At 44.3% G+C, this 16411-nt stretch overlaps 1 long non-coding RNA gene across 2 annotated transcripts in view; it reads right to left on the reverse strand.

Moving 5' to 3' along the window:
* Window positions 1–7192: 7192 nt before the first annotated feature.
* LOC119567096 overlaps window positions 7193–16411 on the reverse strand; it is a 101167-nt gene continuing 91948 nt past the window's right edge. For both annotated transcript variants that reach the window (XR_006283849.1, XR_005226834.2), the window contains 2 exons: window positions 14138–14256; window positions 7193–13229 (listed from right to left, as the gene is read on the reverse strand). This is a non-coding gene — a long non-coding RNA (uncharacterized LOC119567096). The remainder of the gene's footprint in view (window positions 13230–14137; window positions 14257–16411) is intronic.

Here is a 16411-nt window from a genome sequence, read left to right on the forward strand (position 1 = left end):
GATACAGTGACATCCTTTGATATTTTGTTTCTGTAATACAAAATCCAGCTGTTTTCTGCACATCAGCTGCTTCCAGATGAAGTCTGCCCCTCCCCCCATCACAACTACGAACAGTTCCCCCAGCACTAGCAAATATATATAATTGGCTCTATCTCTGGTAAACAGTCAACGTGTTCAGGACAGTGATGTCATTATAAATTGTATATCTATATTTATATCCCATTTGTAGTGGTACAGTACCACTGTCCTGGACACGTTGGCTGTTTACCAGAGATACAGCCAAGTTCAAAGGTGGGGTCAAGCTTTTTATTTCCTTCTGCTAAGCAGAGCAGGTTAGAGAGACAACCTTTATAGTCTCTGCCTAGGACAACAGAAAGGGTTAACCTGTTATTGCAATCAGTTAGTGGGAAGTACTGTTTGAAATGGGATTACATTAATGCGCAATAGGGAACTTTTAGTGCATGCCAGCAGAGTCCAGGTAGGCCAGTTAGTGTGTGACATGCTGGTGCCAACTACAATGTACACCCCTCTAAACCACTGTGTAGACAAGACTTAAGTGCTATTTTCCTCCTTTGACAGATAGGGGAAGTAAAGCAAATAATGGTTAAGTGAGTTATCCAAGGCCTCAAAGGGAGTAAGTATCAGAGTGAGGATTAGACTTCTGGAGTGTCTGTGGCCAAGGCATGGGCCCAGATTTGTTCTCATTCAAGTCAATGGGAGAAGGAGCAAGACCCTATGGCCTCCCATCTTAATAGAAATGGTCGTAGTAATTTAATAGCAGTTGAAAAATTCTTCAGTTCAAACATCATATATAAAATAGCACAGCCTGCTTCTGAGTAAGGTAGGGAGGAAACTAGTTCTCACCTCTCTCCACACAAGTGAGGATCACACTGGTAAATGCTATTGGTGGCTCAGAAACACTCACTTTAAATTAATAAAACTTTATTTTATTCGAAATTCATGGTTCATACATGCAGAGAATATGAAGAACGCTGACCTCAGCAAAATGGCCCAGTTCCTTGGCTGTGGCCAAGGAGTGAACAGCACAATTCAAGAGGGGGACTCAGAGGTGGCTCTCTCAATCCTGGGCTGGCCGAGCACTGGGCCGAGTACTGGGCCAAACTCTGGCATGTTAGAGTAGCCCTGAGGTTGCTCTAGTTTACATGACTGTTAATAGCCCCAACAGAAACCTAATTGTGTCTCTCCCTCCCCCCCCCCCAGAACCACATGAAGAAAGGAGACACTATGCTGTGTCTACCACACTAGATGTCCCCCTGCACTGGGTGATCTTCCTGGAATGCCCACACTGTCTTTATGGCCACTTTGTACTAGTAACATTGTGCAAAGGGGCCTTAACACAGAGAAGAATCTGACCAATGAGTGCAGTTGTCTTTGAAATAACAACCCACCTGTGTTGCCTGCCAAGAAATTACAAATGGAGAAAGACAGACAGACTGGTCTTTAAATACTTTTTAATGAGACTATTACGAAAATATAGCAACATGCTCCCTAAAGCTTTTTAAAACTGCCTAGCAGAATGATTCAGGAAAAGTTAGGAGGGAGAAAAAGGCTTTTTAAGTGTTGTTAAAACACAAAATTTTCTAAGCCTATTGATCCTTGCTGTTAGCAACCAGTCCCCCTGAAGTGGTGCTGGAAATTATTTAATTGCTAGTGTAGACAGGGCAAAAATCCTGCTCATCCTCCATTACAGGTAGCATGCTTAAGTCCAGCAGTTAAACAGTTCTCAGCCCCAGTTCAAGGGGACGTGTTGTTGACCGTAGTTAGCAACAGATCAGCTGCCTAGTGCAGTCAGGGTCTTAGAGAACAGTCCTCTCCCATGATATAGCAGGCCTCCGTTTTCTTTGTACCACCTGGGTTCCCGGCTGGTTCACACGTCAACTCATTCTTGCTGCCAACACATTTATCTGAAATTAAAATTAAACCCTCCACTTGGTTTCAAAGTTTCCGTACTCTTTTGTTCTTAGTTTCTGGGGCAATGATTTATACGTTGCCATTTCCAGGCCCTGGTGGAACGCCCATTTCACCTAGCATTACTCCAGTCTTTCCAGTTAACACCATGCTTTCCATTTCTCCATGTCCAGATCACGTAATTGGGTCCACCTGTGTAGTTCTCACTGCAGGATCCAACTGAACCTCCGAGCAAAACATCCTCAGGACAGTGACCTTTGTCACAATTTAGGCCTTTGGAGTACAATGTAAAGTTATGGCATTCATAAACAATAACCATTCTCTATATTTCTAACAGTTTGGGTTTCTAGGTCCCCAAGAAGGTAATCTCTACCTTGAACATTTCTCTCTTATTCTGTAGCTGTCTTGTCTTTACCCTGCCCACGCGATTCAGACAAGACATAACTCAAATGGGATAGAAGGAAATGAGATTCACCCTCTGGAAATAACCTGAGTTTTTATTTAATCTAGATAAATATGTGAGAAGATATTATGGACTAGTAGTCTGGCCACAGGACTCCTTAATTCTAATCTTGGCTCTAACAGTGGCTCCCTCTGGGGACTTGATTCTCTGCCTCAGTTTCCCCATTCATTAAATGGCATAATAATATTTCACCTCTTACCGGACTGCTCAGATGATTAACTAGCTAATGATTATAAGACATATGGGAAAACTCATCATTGCTAAAATAAGGATTAGAGGTTGGCAAAAAAAAAAATTCCTTTGAAACTTTCACGGGAGTAGGGGGAGTTTAAAAATTCAGAATTGGTGATACTGAAGCTTTTCACAAATTCATGTTGAATTTGCTACATTGTTTCAGTAAAAAAAACCAAAACAATCAAAATTGAAATGTTTTGACATTTTTCCAAAAAAGAGTTTTGTTTAGAAATGTTATTTCATTTTTTTTAAGTGAAAAAATGCTCAAAAGCAAAATTAAATATTTAATTTGGCTCAGACACTGCACTTTGTTCAATCCAACATTATTAATTATTATTATTATTACTTTTTGGAATTGCTGGTGAACAGAAAAATCCATTATTCACACAGCTCCTTAAGGGCAGGGCAGTCTATAAACCCACTGATCTGGTAATGCCTGAAGATGTAATCCTAAACACCCAGCATATGAATCCATTAGCAAGCGTCTGGAAACAACAAACAGCGTTGTGCAATGCACTTAAATCAGGACTGCAATCAAATAAAAAAACGTGAGATTGTGCAGCTCATGCTAAATTTGGTCATGTCATTAACTTCAGTACAGTCTGTTTAGTTTTTTGATTTTTTTAAACTGGAAAATAAAAGTCAGTCTATCTCAGTCTGATGTACCCGAAATCGAGATGTAAGAAGCTGTTATCTCAGGAAATGATCACTGAAAAGCAATAGATTTTCTAGAAGACCTTACTTCCTTTCATTCAAAGAGAAATCTATATTTTAAAGAGACTTAAGTTTTAATCTAAGCTCTTCTTTATGTTTGTCAAAGGCAGGAAAAGTGAACTTGAGCAAAGCAATTGCTTGTCGGCTGTTGATTCTTGATGAGTAATACTATTTGAATATTATTACGGCTGATTAAATTTGCATTGCAAATAGGGACCATGCCATATGCCTCACACACCTGTAGGATGCAGCTCCTAGTTTTGAAAGGTTATTAGCTTCTCTGTTCTGGCAAGAAAGAATGTATGAGAAGCCCGCTGGCAAATGGTGATGTACAGGAATGCATTAGGTTTTGTGCGGCCTCTCTCATTTCCAATCTTGCAAAGTGGGTGCGCTCTGCTTGTTTAGCCATAGAAGACCTGGAACACACCAACTGCTTGCCAAGATAATTGTAGCGTCAGGGGAAAGAGGAAACCTCGTGTTGGTGCAGGACAATACATCTTAACACAGGGCTCTGGCATTGCAGTTGCTGCTAAAGCGGCCCAAAGCCTCATGGGGGTGGGGGAAAAGACAGATAATTATGTCTCTGTCTCCACTTTAAAAAAAAATCTAATGGCTTGTTCTCTAGATGGCTTCTTCTGAATTCTGAATGGTGTGGGGCGGGGGCGGGGGGAACTTGACAATGGGAAAAATAAAACCCTATTTTAAGAGTTTTGTCATCACTAGGGATTGCTGAAATGACCTGCTTCTCCTTTAGGTTACATTCCAAAAATGAAACTGATTCCTCCCCCCCACATATGATAGTGTGCAGGGATTTTATCCTGATTAAAATCATTTAAAAATTAATGGCACAAAGACAAGTCCCTCCTGATTCTAAAGAGTAAAACAACTACATGTCTCCTCTGGTATTTAAATCTACTTACCTGTAATTAATGATACACTTCTTACACACTGGCTTTCCTTCAGGGAATTTTAAACAATTGTAAGGGGACTGTTGCCCCCTTACTAACATTCAGTGGGGGTGTTTTAGTTGCTAGCTCCCAATACTAAAAGGGGGGTCAATGGGAAATCAGGACCCTAAGACTGACAGTCCCCAGGAACAATGGGGAGAGGCCAATGCTCCAGATCAGCCTGAATGACAAGGGGGGGCAGGCTAATCAGAGAGTCAGGAGGCCAGGGAGGTCCCATCCTCTGTGTGAGCTGGAATTGCCTGGGTCAGACAGAGTGGGGCTGAACTAAGGAGAAAGCAGGGGCGCAAGCTGAGCTGGGGAGCAGAATTGTGCCAGATCCAGAGAGAGCAGCCTCTGTCCTGGGAGCAGAGCTGCAGCCCCAAAGCCAGAGGCACAGCCCAGAGAGAGCAGACTTGCCCTGGGAGCAGAGCTGCAGCAACCAGAGCCAGAGGGGCCAGAGAAGCAGCCCAGGGAGCTGGAGGCAGAGCGGAGCTGGAGCTAAGACAGAGTGGAGCAGAAGCTGGAGCTGGGGCTGGAGCAGCCCGGGGCCGGGTGTCGTGAGCAGCTGGGGAAAGTGAGGGGGGACCCTGGGCAGTAGGCCCAGCAAAGGGAGATGCCTCAGCCAGGAGGCTCTGCAGGCCAGACTCGGAGGGGGACTGGTAACCCCAACAGGTGCGGGGGCAACGCTGGGAAGAAGGGCCCTGCCACTGAGAGCGTGTGGCCACCACCAGAGCAAGTGTCCAACCCACAGCATCCCTGCAGCACAGCCAGGGCCGGAGAAGAAGGCCTGGGACTTACAAGGAGCAGACTGTGAACTGCCCGGACATTCCAGAGACGCTGTTTGTGATGTTCCCTGCCACAGAGCGGGGTGATGTGTTTCCTTTAACCTTTCCCATTTTTCCTTATTCTTCTTTAAATTAAGTGTTAATTAAATAACTTGCATTTGTTTTAACATGTATGTAATGATCAGTGGGTCAGAGAAGTGCCCAGTGCAGAGAGAGTACCCCGGAGTGGGGACACCCTAGCCCCTGTCCTAGGTGACCACAGCAGGGTTGGGGGTCGAGCCCCCCAGGAATCCTGGGCCCAGCCTTGTTGGGGTTATGAGGACTTTGCCAGACAGGAGAGTGGAAGGGGAGTCCTCAAAGGCAGGGAGGCCTCTGGATAAAGAAAGTGGGAGCAAGAACTCATCCTTTCGCTAGCCCCCTTCACTGGGGTAGTGCAGAAGCCAGGAAAGTTCCCCACAATAGCGGGACTATTCCCCCGCTTACACAATGCCAACTGTGGGCTTTCCCAACCTGTTCTAAAACAAAGCTCACAATCTGGGCACACTTCAAAACTCACCCTCTTTCTGGGATGTGGCTTTATTAACAGAGAAACAAACAGTATGTTAAGAAAATTCAGCTCAAGCCTTCTCCGGACTTGCATCTCATCTCTTTCAAATTCCACTGCCACCTCTCTGATAGCCAAAGAAGCTAATGAGCCGCATGCTGTAGGTTAACCCATTAACACTTTCCTTGGAAGGGTCAATACCTGAGAACAGAGTGGTGGGGTTTCAGGCAGACCCTGCCAGTCTATTACTATACGTGAGACACATTTGCGGCCGTGGAGGATCGTTGGCTGGCAATTGTAAACATTTCAACCAGGAGAGTCCATAAAGGCTAACTTGATGTGCCGTGAAAAGAAACCTAGACCAACCGAAGTTGTAAATACTGCCACTGCCAAGAACTAATCAAACACTATGGAAACAGAATATGTGAATAGTCGTTCAACTTCCAAAGCCTTATCTGTTTCAAAATGCTCACAGAGCCTATGCTAAGGGGAGTTAGGCACCAAAATTCCTTTGAGGATCTGGGCCTAAGCCCACATACTCAGAGCACTCATGGTAAAATTAGCCATGTGTAGATATTAAAGTATTTGTTACCTGCTTTTACTAGCTTCCAAGTAACTTCACTCTTAAGCAGGGGGCATCTTCCCACAGAAGGATAATAAATAGCCAACACATCTACAGGATGTAAAAGTGTAACGTACAACAGGTGCCTAAGGCTCATTACTGTGGGAGACCCAGAGTCAGAAGGGAGTCTATGGTTGTGAAAACATAACTAACTAATAGAACAAAAAAGAAGAATGACCTTTTGAGGTTTACTAGCAAAAGCGACCACTTTCTATGAGACATCTAGACACCTTAAACATAGCGATGGGCAGGGTCATAAACCACAAGAACATTGTTTCTTCGTATAGGTTTTCTTTACCCTACCCTGGCATTTGTTCCTTCCTAGACAAGAAGCTAGTAACACCGGGACATGAAAACTGCCAAGTAATCGAGAGATTCCAGTGGATAACGAACACCCTTGGGTAGAGCAGCATGTTACTAATATAAACCAATCAGACCTATATTAAAACAAACTAGGGGGTAATGAAACACGTGCAAGGATTTAAAAATTAATTTCTCACAAAATACTAGAGATGCCTCACTGGTTTGGTGTTGACGTTGCCACGTACTGAGACACCTCATTAGAGAATGTTCCTAGTAATAAGTATGCAGTGTAGCTGTAGCCATGTCAGTCCCGGGATATTAGGGAGACAAGGTAGGTGAGGTAATATCTTCTATTGGACCAACTTCTGTTGGTGTAGGCATAGCCTAACACAAATGAAACACTTTCTTGTCACTATAGATAATCCACCCAGAGGCAGTAGGTAGGTCAATAGAAGAATTCTTCCATTGACTTAGTGTTGTCTATATCAGTGGTTAAGTTGGATTAACTAAGTCTCTCGGGCTGAAGACTTTTCACGCTCCTCTAAGAGACATAGCTATGCCGATGTAACTTTTCAGCATAGACCGGCCCTTAAAAAACCTTCCTCCCTCTCCCCAAAAAACAACCATGAGACACTGCCAGGTTGGGATATGTTTGGGTTATTTATTTTTCTGCAGATGACATGTTTTGAATAAAAAGAACATCCAAAGATTTCACAATTCAGGGATGAAGGGAGGAGGTAGTTGAAAAGATTTAAGGGAGATTTAGCTGTGTGTTTCTGAGCAATTTATGACAGGAGTCTACTGGCTTAAAATTTTAAAATTTTAAAATTTGCAGAAGTAGAGCCTGGTCCACCACTTCCCAGAAGTCAACAGCTAGACTCCTCATTGACTGCAACAAGCTTAGGGTTGAACCTTGAAAATATTATGTTGCAGTCTGTCCCTGCTACTTACATTGAGAGGTACCATGGGGCTGGATCCTGCACCAATTAAGGGAGGGATTTACAAAATGCTTATGTGAGTTGGATCAATTGGACTTGTGTTCCTAAGTTGCCTAGACACTTTTGAAAAATCCCCCATAAATGAATGGGAAGATTGCAGTTGACTTAAGTGGGTGCAGGACTAAATGCAAGTACTACTCACTATGAGTAACAGTAATAAGAATCAGGCTCTTTGTTTTCAGAGCCGCTAAAGATATGATTCCACCTCTCTCACTCCTGATGAGCAGTTGCAACTTACTCGCTGATTAGTCCCATTGATTTTAGTGGGATTCCATGTACCACTCTGGGGGACTAATGGTGGCAGAACAGGGCCTTCATACTTTTGCACAGCCCTGACCTTCATGCTGCAAAAGCCATCTAGCACTTTACGTTCACGTAAACATCCTTGTTTCCTTCTCCCCCAGCTCCTGCAGTGTGTCACTGATGCAGATTCCCATTCACAAGACCAAAATGAATAAGAAAGGGTTTCTCACTCTAGCAATTAACACACCATCTGAATCAATGGAGGTTTACACAGTGCTCATTGCGTATGGTGCCCCACAGCCATGAACAGTAGCAGGATGAAGGCACAGGAAGCAAATACCAACCTAAAGAGATTGTTACATGTATGTGTCATTAAAAGGACAGGAGGACTTGTGGCACCTTAGAGACTAACAAATTTATTAGAGCATAAGCTTTCGTGGGCTACAGACTAACACGGCTGCTACTCTGAAACCTGTCATTATGTGTCATTGTCACTGTTCAGCTGACACTTCCTGTGGGTCTGGTGGCAGACTGAGGGATTTATAAATTCTCTTTCAATATAATGGACACATGATAGGATATGAGACTGTATTACCGGTACGGACGAAAGACCAGTCTCTGCCTGGATTTATGGGATGCAGAATGTGGGGTTCTGTAAACAGCCTTTCTTCCCCCTTGCACAGCCCATTAGCCCCCTGCAAAATTCAAGTCCCTGAGGAGGGCCAAAGGAGGCAGGGAGGGAGAGGGTGGAGCCATGGCCATTCCACTATGCGCTGCCCGGCAGAGCTGGCTGGGTATGCAGGATGCTGTGGGGGGAGTGAGACTGTGCGGCACCCCGTACAGGGGTATAGCAGCATACACCCTCCCCATGTGCACCAGGCCTTCTACCACAATGCTTCCCGGTGATCCCCTTCTGTGGCAGTATGATGCCAAAATGCCATCCTAACATTGCCTTACCCTCGTGAATCCCCCAATGGAGGCCAACTCACTGCCTTAGGGGGCTTAATTGCTGGACCCCCCATGTGAGAAAGAGGGTGAAATTTACAACTCTCTGCACTGTCGAGTGAAATTCAGGTTGCCCTTGTATCTAGCTTTGCCATGAGGCTAAGAGAAGCTAATGAAACCTACTTAAAATCTTAATGACACCCTCATCTCTTTCCCCAACCTTAGGAAACTGTAATGTCAGCCCTTTTCATCCCTACTGTACAGTAAGCCCAAGGGCATGTAGCGTTTCATCATGTAAATCCTTGCCCCCTCCATGCTAAATTAGGAAGGCCCTTGAATGTTCTGTTTAAATTTAATTTATAAACAAGAAACGCAAAGTTTCTTAAAAGAGCACGTCAGTACATTAGCATAAATTTTTGCAGCCTTGTCAAGGATTAGCATTTTTAATCAATTTCAAGCGTGAATTAGGAATTAGAAAGTAGAGCTGATATATTAATAACAAGTAGTTCAATATGTGCCCTTAATTTGCTTGAATTTAAGGGGGCGGTAGGAATGTTCATGCACACTGTAGAATGTGCTGAGTAGGTAAAACAAAAATGAGCTTACTGGTATTATAAACCTAATAGGACATTTGGGATAAAGCCCTGTTTTCCTCCTGGTTTCCACATCAGTCTTTCAGTGCACCCTGATTGTGCTCTCATTAACTTAGGTGTACAACACAAGTAATTCCACTTACATCTCTGGAGTAACACAGGTGTAAAGCTGTGCCGGTGAGCACAGAAATCAGGCCTTGGGGTTGCTGTAGCATGTGCAGTCTGGTGAAAATGTGCAGATATGCAGTTCAACTTTTAACTTTAAAACAGTCCTAGCGATTACTGTGACCCTCCTTTATATTCCCATCAATTAATTTCACATGATAATGTGGGCTCCTGACCCTCAAGAACGAGGACTCATCTGATATAATGAAACATAGGTGCTGACTCTGTGGGTGCTCCAGGGCTGGAGCACCCACGGGCAAAGAAAACAGTGGGTGCCACCAGCCACCCACTGATCAGCTGTTCGGTAGGTCCTGGGAGAAGGGGTGGCGTGGGGGCAGGAAGAGGCGGAGCGAGGACGGGGCATGCTCGGGGGTGGAGGAGGAGCGGGGACGGGAAGGGAAGAGGTACAGCGAGCGTGGGGCCTTAGGGGAAGGGGTAGCATGGGGGCGTGGCCTCAGGGTGGAGTGGGGGTGGAGCACCCACCCGGAAAGAATAAAGTCGGTGTCTGTGTAATGAAAGGTTTTAACCTAGGAGGAGACCAAGGACGTTTCTCAAGTGGAGGCTGGATTTCAGTCCTTGCTTTATTCCTGTAGTGAAATAGGGACCTCAGTTCTCCTCCTTTAAGACCAGAAGTCTCTTTTTTCACTACAAAGTGGAAAAACAAGAAGTAGTTTACAAGCGTGCACCACAACCTCTTTGGGGGAAAGGTTACATTTAAACCGCTGATCGTGACAATTAGTATATTATATATAAACTTGTTATCTAGGGGTTTGCATAAACAAACACAATATTATCAAAATTGAAAAGAGAACCACCAAACCAAAAATCCCTCTTGACACAGCAATCCATATGTATGATATTGGCCTACAGAGATTACCCAATTCATTTCAAAGCAGAAAAATTCCCACGTGTAAATCCACTGAGACAGAGGTGGGATGATCCAGTAGCTAGGGTCAAGGCTAAGACTTGAAAGTCCTGGCTTCAAGGCTCTGCTCTGCCATCACCTTCCTGTGTGACCTTGGACAAGTCACTTAGGCCTTGATCCTCAAAGGAATTGAGGCTCTGACCTTCCGTTTCCATTGAAATCAATGGACGTTAGGAGCCTAAATACCTTTGAGGACCTTGCTCTCTGGGCATCAGTCCCCCACTGGTAAAATGGAGATACGAGTACTTCCCTAGCTCACAGGGGGTGCTATGAGGATAAATTAAAGATTGTAATATGCTCAGATATTATGGAAAAATGGGCCAGAGAAGTACCTTAGATAGATAAAGACCTGATTCCACTTTGTCAGGAATAAAGGGCAGTGTCCATTAAAATTGTGGGAAGTAAGCAGGCTTTGGAGGTCAGTGTCATCTTCAACCTCAGCAATTTGATCATCACGATTATATATAATAGATTGTTACAGAGGAGGCATTTTCAAACTTTCTCCACTCAGGAACTCTGCACCAGCCCTGGTTTCTTCTTATGATCGACAATCTGGCAATCTTTTGCAGACATTCACAGTGCAAATCATTTTTTGCATTGAAGTCAGTAAGTAAATGCTTCCTTCCCTTCTAAATTAACATACCATTTTGCTGGAAAGGTAATTGATACTTTGGCACCTTCAAAATGTAAATGCATGTCTGAGTCTAGCGCTGAATAACCCTTATGTGAACTAGGAACTATCATACGCATATGCGAACAATTAAGATGCACGGTTAGGAGACACTTCTTGTGACAAACATGTCAATTTCCTACAATATCCTGGCTTAATGAATTATGTTGAAGGATTTTTGTATCACTGTATTGAAAACCTTAGAGACTAACTAATTTATTTGAGCATAAAGCTTATGCTCAAATAAATTGGTTAGTCTCTAAGGTGCCACAAGTACTCCTTTTCTTTTTGCAAATACAGACTAACATGGCTGCTACTCTGAAACCTGTATTAAAAACGCAAATGCAAATCTTATTCATTAAAGTGGGATTGTATATAATGTTCTCCAGGGGCAGATGTGACTAAAGTAATCACTGGGAAGCGTTAAGAACTTCAAAGAACTATTTGAAACTATGGGCCAGACAAGAATGAACTTTAAAGTTAAGTGAGTTTCCCAAGAAATCTCTAGAGGAAGGTGTATACAAATGTACCCTCTTCTGGTTACGTAAGAACTCAGTCTTTTGAAGCTTCTCCCTGCGGAGGAAACCTGATCACCTATTAAATGAGGACAAGATCAGAGACCCAAACCGTATTAAGGAGTGACTCACAGAGTCACAGGGGCTCTTGTTCTGATCAAAAGGTGTTATGAATTTGTAACTACATAAAATCCCCTGCGTGGGGTTTGAAGGACTAACCACCTGCCAGAGTCCTTGTTGGAGTTGGGGGGGATCTCTGGTAAGCTTATTAGCATGTGTGTAGTTTATTGTTTTTAATGTTTTCACCATAAGAACAAATGTGCTTGCATAGAAAGGGCTGTGTGGTAACTTACCTATGGGTAATTATGCTGTTTGTAGCCTCCGAGGAGAAGACAAAGCAGACCGGCTGAGACAGTATGACTTGCTGGGGAATTCACAGTGTAGGCAGGGAACGGAAATAACCCTGTCAGGAGGGAGAGAGATGCGTGTCTCCGCCCAAGAGAGGTGATGGCTGAGAAGCCAGGATCCTAAAAGTGGGTGCCCTGCGGCACCACAGATGGGGAATAGAGGTGCAGTTGCCCTGAACTGTGACACTTCTAATTTATGCTCTGCTTTTCATTTGTCCCTATGGACAGTAGAAAGCAAAGAACAGCCACAGTGCAGTGCACTCTGACCCATCCACTCCCTATCTCTCCCAGCCTCCATCCCACCCGGAGCATGCCCACTCTGCTAGCCTTACTCCCAGATTACAGCAAAGAGCCTTTATGCTGGTTTCACACCAGTTGGGAGACACCCTGCATGTGGTACTGTCAAGGGGCTATTTCTGTCCACTTTAAGGTCCCTTTATGCTGCCAGAGTGGCATTAAGTGTAAATAAGACACGTCATCACTTTCATATCTAAAATTGCCTGATTGGAATTAAATTTGCATGCATATTGCTTTGAACTTTTTTTGGTGGGGGGGCGGGGCAAAGCCTAGATTCATTTTTTAGCTTCACTCCCTGTTTGCAATGTACTCAGTCATGCAATGCTACACACGTGGATTAGCAACAGCGACCTATTTCGGGATATACACCACACTGTATTCCTGGCATGTCCCCTTAAACATGCACACAAGCCTGGCACAAGCTTTTTGAACAACTGCCACTGTTGGTCTCTATAGACAGGATGTACCATTTAAATGTATTGTATGGGCTGGATTGCGACTCAGACTACACCCCTCTGCAAGGGAGCAACAATTCTCCCCATCACTGTGGTCTACTCAGACCTGTGGAGCATGTGCCCTGGAGACAGCAGGGATACCCGCCCCCCGCCAAAATGGGTGGGAAGAGAGTAGAGAGGGAGGGTCAGAGAATGGGTCGAGTTTTGGCTCCAAGAAGCTCCCTTTCATTGGCCTGGGTAACTGAGCCAGCCCAGGTAATAACTTAGCGCTGGAATAGAACCAACAGTTAATGATCACAGCAGCAAAGATGGAATCCTGACTCCGAGGTCTTTCTCCAGGCTACTCCTGGGGTGGTTCAGTTTATCCACCAGCCCTTGCCCACAATTGTGACTCAAGACACACTCTGCCCCAGCATCCATGTTGTCACACCAGGTGTCACACTGTGATTGTTGCCACACCGGGTGTCATTCTTCACTGTGAAAAAAGAAAATAAAGACACATTTGTGTTGTTGGTTCCTCTACCCTCAGAATAGAATTCTAAAGAACAGATACACTTAAGGCTTTTAAGCTGATCTTTAATGTTTTAGGGAGAAAAATAACATGGCTTGTAGTCCTGGAGATCACCCACAAAGAATGCTTCTCCCTAATGAGGCATTACTGATTTAATGAGGTTGAATAGGCTGGCACTTTTCATGCTTTTCTATCAGCACAAAATGTTCACCCTTTGATAAACTACCTTGATCATTTAATCTACTAATTATTTTTAACTCTCAAGATGTTCTATGGACTGTCTAAAAGCAGACCTTGTGACGTAGCATGGTGGTATCCATTAGAGTTCTCTATACATCTGCCAGCCAACTATCCAAAGTTTGTCCACTGCTGTAATAATGAAGTATGATCAATATGGATTAAGTTTCTGTTTAAGCTCCCCTCCTCCTCCTCCAAGATTATTGTAGATGAAATTTAGATAAGTCAGCCACAGAGGACTCGACAAGAGCAGAACATCAAGGCTGTAAATCAGAATGTCTTGACATCATGACCTCCTGTCCTATGTCCATTTTCCACTCTTATTACATTCATCATCGCAAAGAAGGTACAGGCAGCAGCAGCAAGTTTAGCAAACTGAGAAAGGATATAAAGGAAAATTTAACTGGAATGTAAAAATATTTGAGAAAAAAGGTTCTATCTTTAGCCATAAGTAAGGAGTATGGCTCTCTACAGCTGGGAACTCGCACCCTTGGTTTTTATCCTGGTTTTGAAAGGAGAGTGGAGGTCGTTACTTGCTCTTGCAAAACCTGAATTTGTCTCCCTAGTATCTGTTGTTTTGGTTTGCATGCCAAATGGATTGCGGGAGTGCTACAGAGGACAGCTTTCTTACTTACCAGATCAGTAGTCGGGGGTCACCAGTGTGGTTAGATGTTCGGCTGCATGTGTGTATTCTCCCTGTGTGCTGCCCCAGCTCGGTGCAGACAGCCGGCACAGCAGACCTTGAGCGAACCACCTAATGACCACAAGATCTGTTAAGGTATGAAGGCACCAGCCAGGTTTATTGTTGACAAAGTGCAGTAATAGCCCCTGGCAGACTCTACGAGGATACTAAGACATGTATGCCTGTGACAATGGACACAGTTCAGTGAATGGCAGGACTTTCCATTCCCCCATCAGCTGACCAAGACACACTCTCAGAGATACCTCTTTATACCCTGATACAAACAAGTTACATACTGCCCCTCTGACATAGTTGGTTACTGCCCTCCGACGTGGCTAGTTATTTTTACCCATCTCCTTGTACATGTTAAAACATCTCTATTCATCGCACTGTCATCCTGACCTTATCTTTTAGGAGGGGTTAGCGTGTTCCTGTTCTCCTTGGGGAATGTTTTTGTACCATCCTTGCTATCGGGATGTTCTGGTACCACTCTTCTGGAATGTGTTTGCGTGAGTGCTCTGTGCCCTGAGCACTGCTTCGGAATGCACGTGTGTCTGCAACATCAGCCCTGTGCTTGCCCGATGCTGTGAACTTGCACGCAGGCAGAGCCTGTCATTTGCTCACAGCCTGACTTGTGTTAACTTTGCTTTAGATCAGCAAAGCTTGCCCACGACTTTCGCTCAGGCCTCCTACCAGGCCTCTGATAGAAGGGCTGATGTCTCAGGCTCTCTGCCTACTATACGTACCTATACCGCACCTTCCACCAAGGATCTTCTTTTAAATTGAGCCACTGAATCTGAAACACTACCTCATAGCCCTAATCGAGAACGGGGCACCACGAACCTATCTTAAGCCTTGCGCTGGTATTTTTGTACCCTGTTCTTGACATATATATTGCTCATATAGCTCAGGGCTCAGCTTTATGCTGGAAGTGGGGCATGGAGAATGCTAGGGCAATGGTTGCAAATTCCTGACATCTAAGGCATTCCAAAAGTCATAGAGTTGCTCTTCAGAAGTATTTCAGGAAGCTCAGGGTTAAGTCACCAGTGGCAAGGACGATTTAGCAGTGTTCAGACAGTGGGGTGAATTCCAGCACAGCAATGCAACCACCCCCATCTCCCTTTCAGTTTGGTGGTAGAATTTTAACAAGGGGCTCCCCGGTGAGTCGCTTTTCAGCAATAGTGCAGGAGGCGTGAGCTCCGTGGGGCTTACTAGAGCCAGGAGAGTGCATCGTTGCCACGGGAGAACAATGGAGGGATGCTCACTGATGCTCTTTAAAAGAAACAGCTGGAGCCTCTGCCCAGGCTGTGCTGTGCACTACACCCTTTGGAGAGCAGAGGTCCTCGCCAAAAGACCATGCGTCCCTGCAGTTGCGGTGTACCAATGGGAATGGTATCTGGGCCTGGCTTTTAGCACAGAGAGCTGCCTCAAGCCCATCACGTGTTACTTGCCATAGCAAAGTTTAGCAACCGCTCTTGCTGCATGTTAAGGCTTTAACAGGAATGTTTTCAACAATTAAAATCAGCCAGATTGCTGCCTACTGTACCCTTTGTCCTCGCTCTGCCAGTACTGTTCAGACGCTCTTTGGAAGATGGGCACTCAAAGCAGTTAAACTCCTTTCCTGGGACAAATGGGACAGCTCATTAGTCCCATTCATCGTGAACAGGCTTCGGAAAGACAACCACTAAAAGGAAAGACAAGAAGTTTTCCCCACCCATAAAGCTATACCATCCATTCCTCTCTACCAGTATAGAAACCCTCCCAAAAGTTAGCAAAACTTAAAAAAAAAAATTTTTTAAACTAAAGACAAGATTATCTGAAACTGTATTTATGCTGTTTCAAATTAATCTTATTACACCTAGTGATGCTGGGATAAACCACTAATTCTGGGCTGGAATAGAGGGAGACAGTGGAATGCAAACCAGCATATAAGAAGGAAATTCTTTTCTATGTTTAAGAAGAGATTCATTTCTTTCCCCTCAGCTTTATTTTGTGTTTTGGAGACGTTGGAGGCATTCGTAACAGAGTGGAAGCACGTCAACCAAAATAAAGGCATCAGCTTGTGTCATCCCTAACTGAGAAACAGTCATTAAAGCACGTTGAGTAGAAATGGTTATTCCACTTTAGCTATAGTTCCAGGACACGCTTTCAAAAAAGAACTAGCTAAGTTCATGGAGGATAGGTCCATCAATGGCTATTAGCCAGAATGGGCAAGGATAGTGTCTCT

This window comes from Chelonia mydas, chromosome 9 (assembly GCF_015237465.2).
Source record: "Chelonia mydas isolate rCheMyd1 chromosome 9, rCheMyd1.pri.v2, whole genome shotgun sequence".
Lineage (NCBI taxonomy): Eukaryota > Metazoa > Chordata > Testudines > Cheloniidae > Chelonia > Chelonia mydas.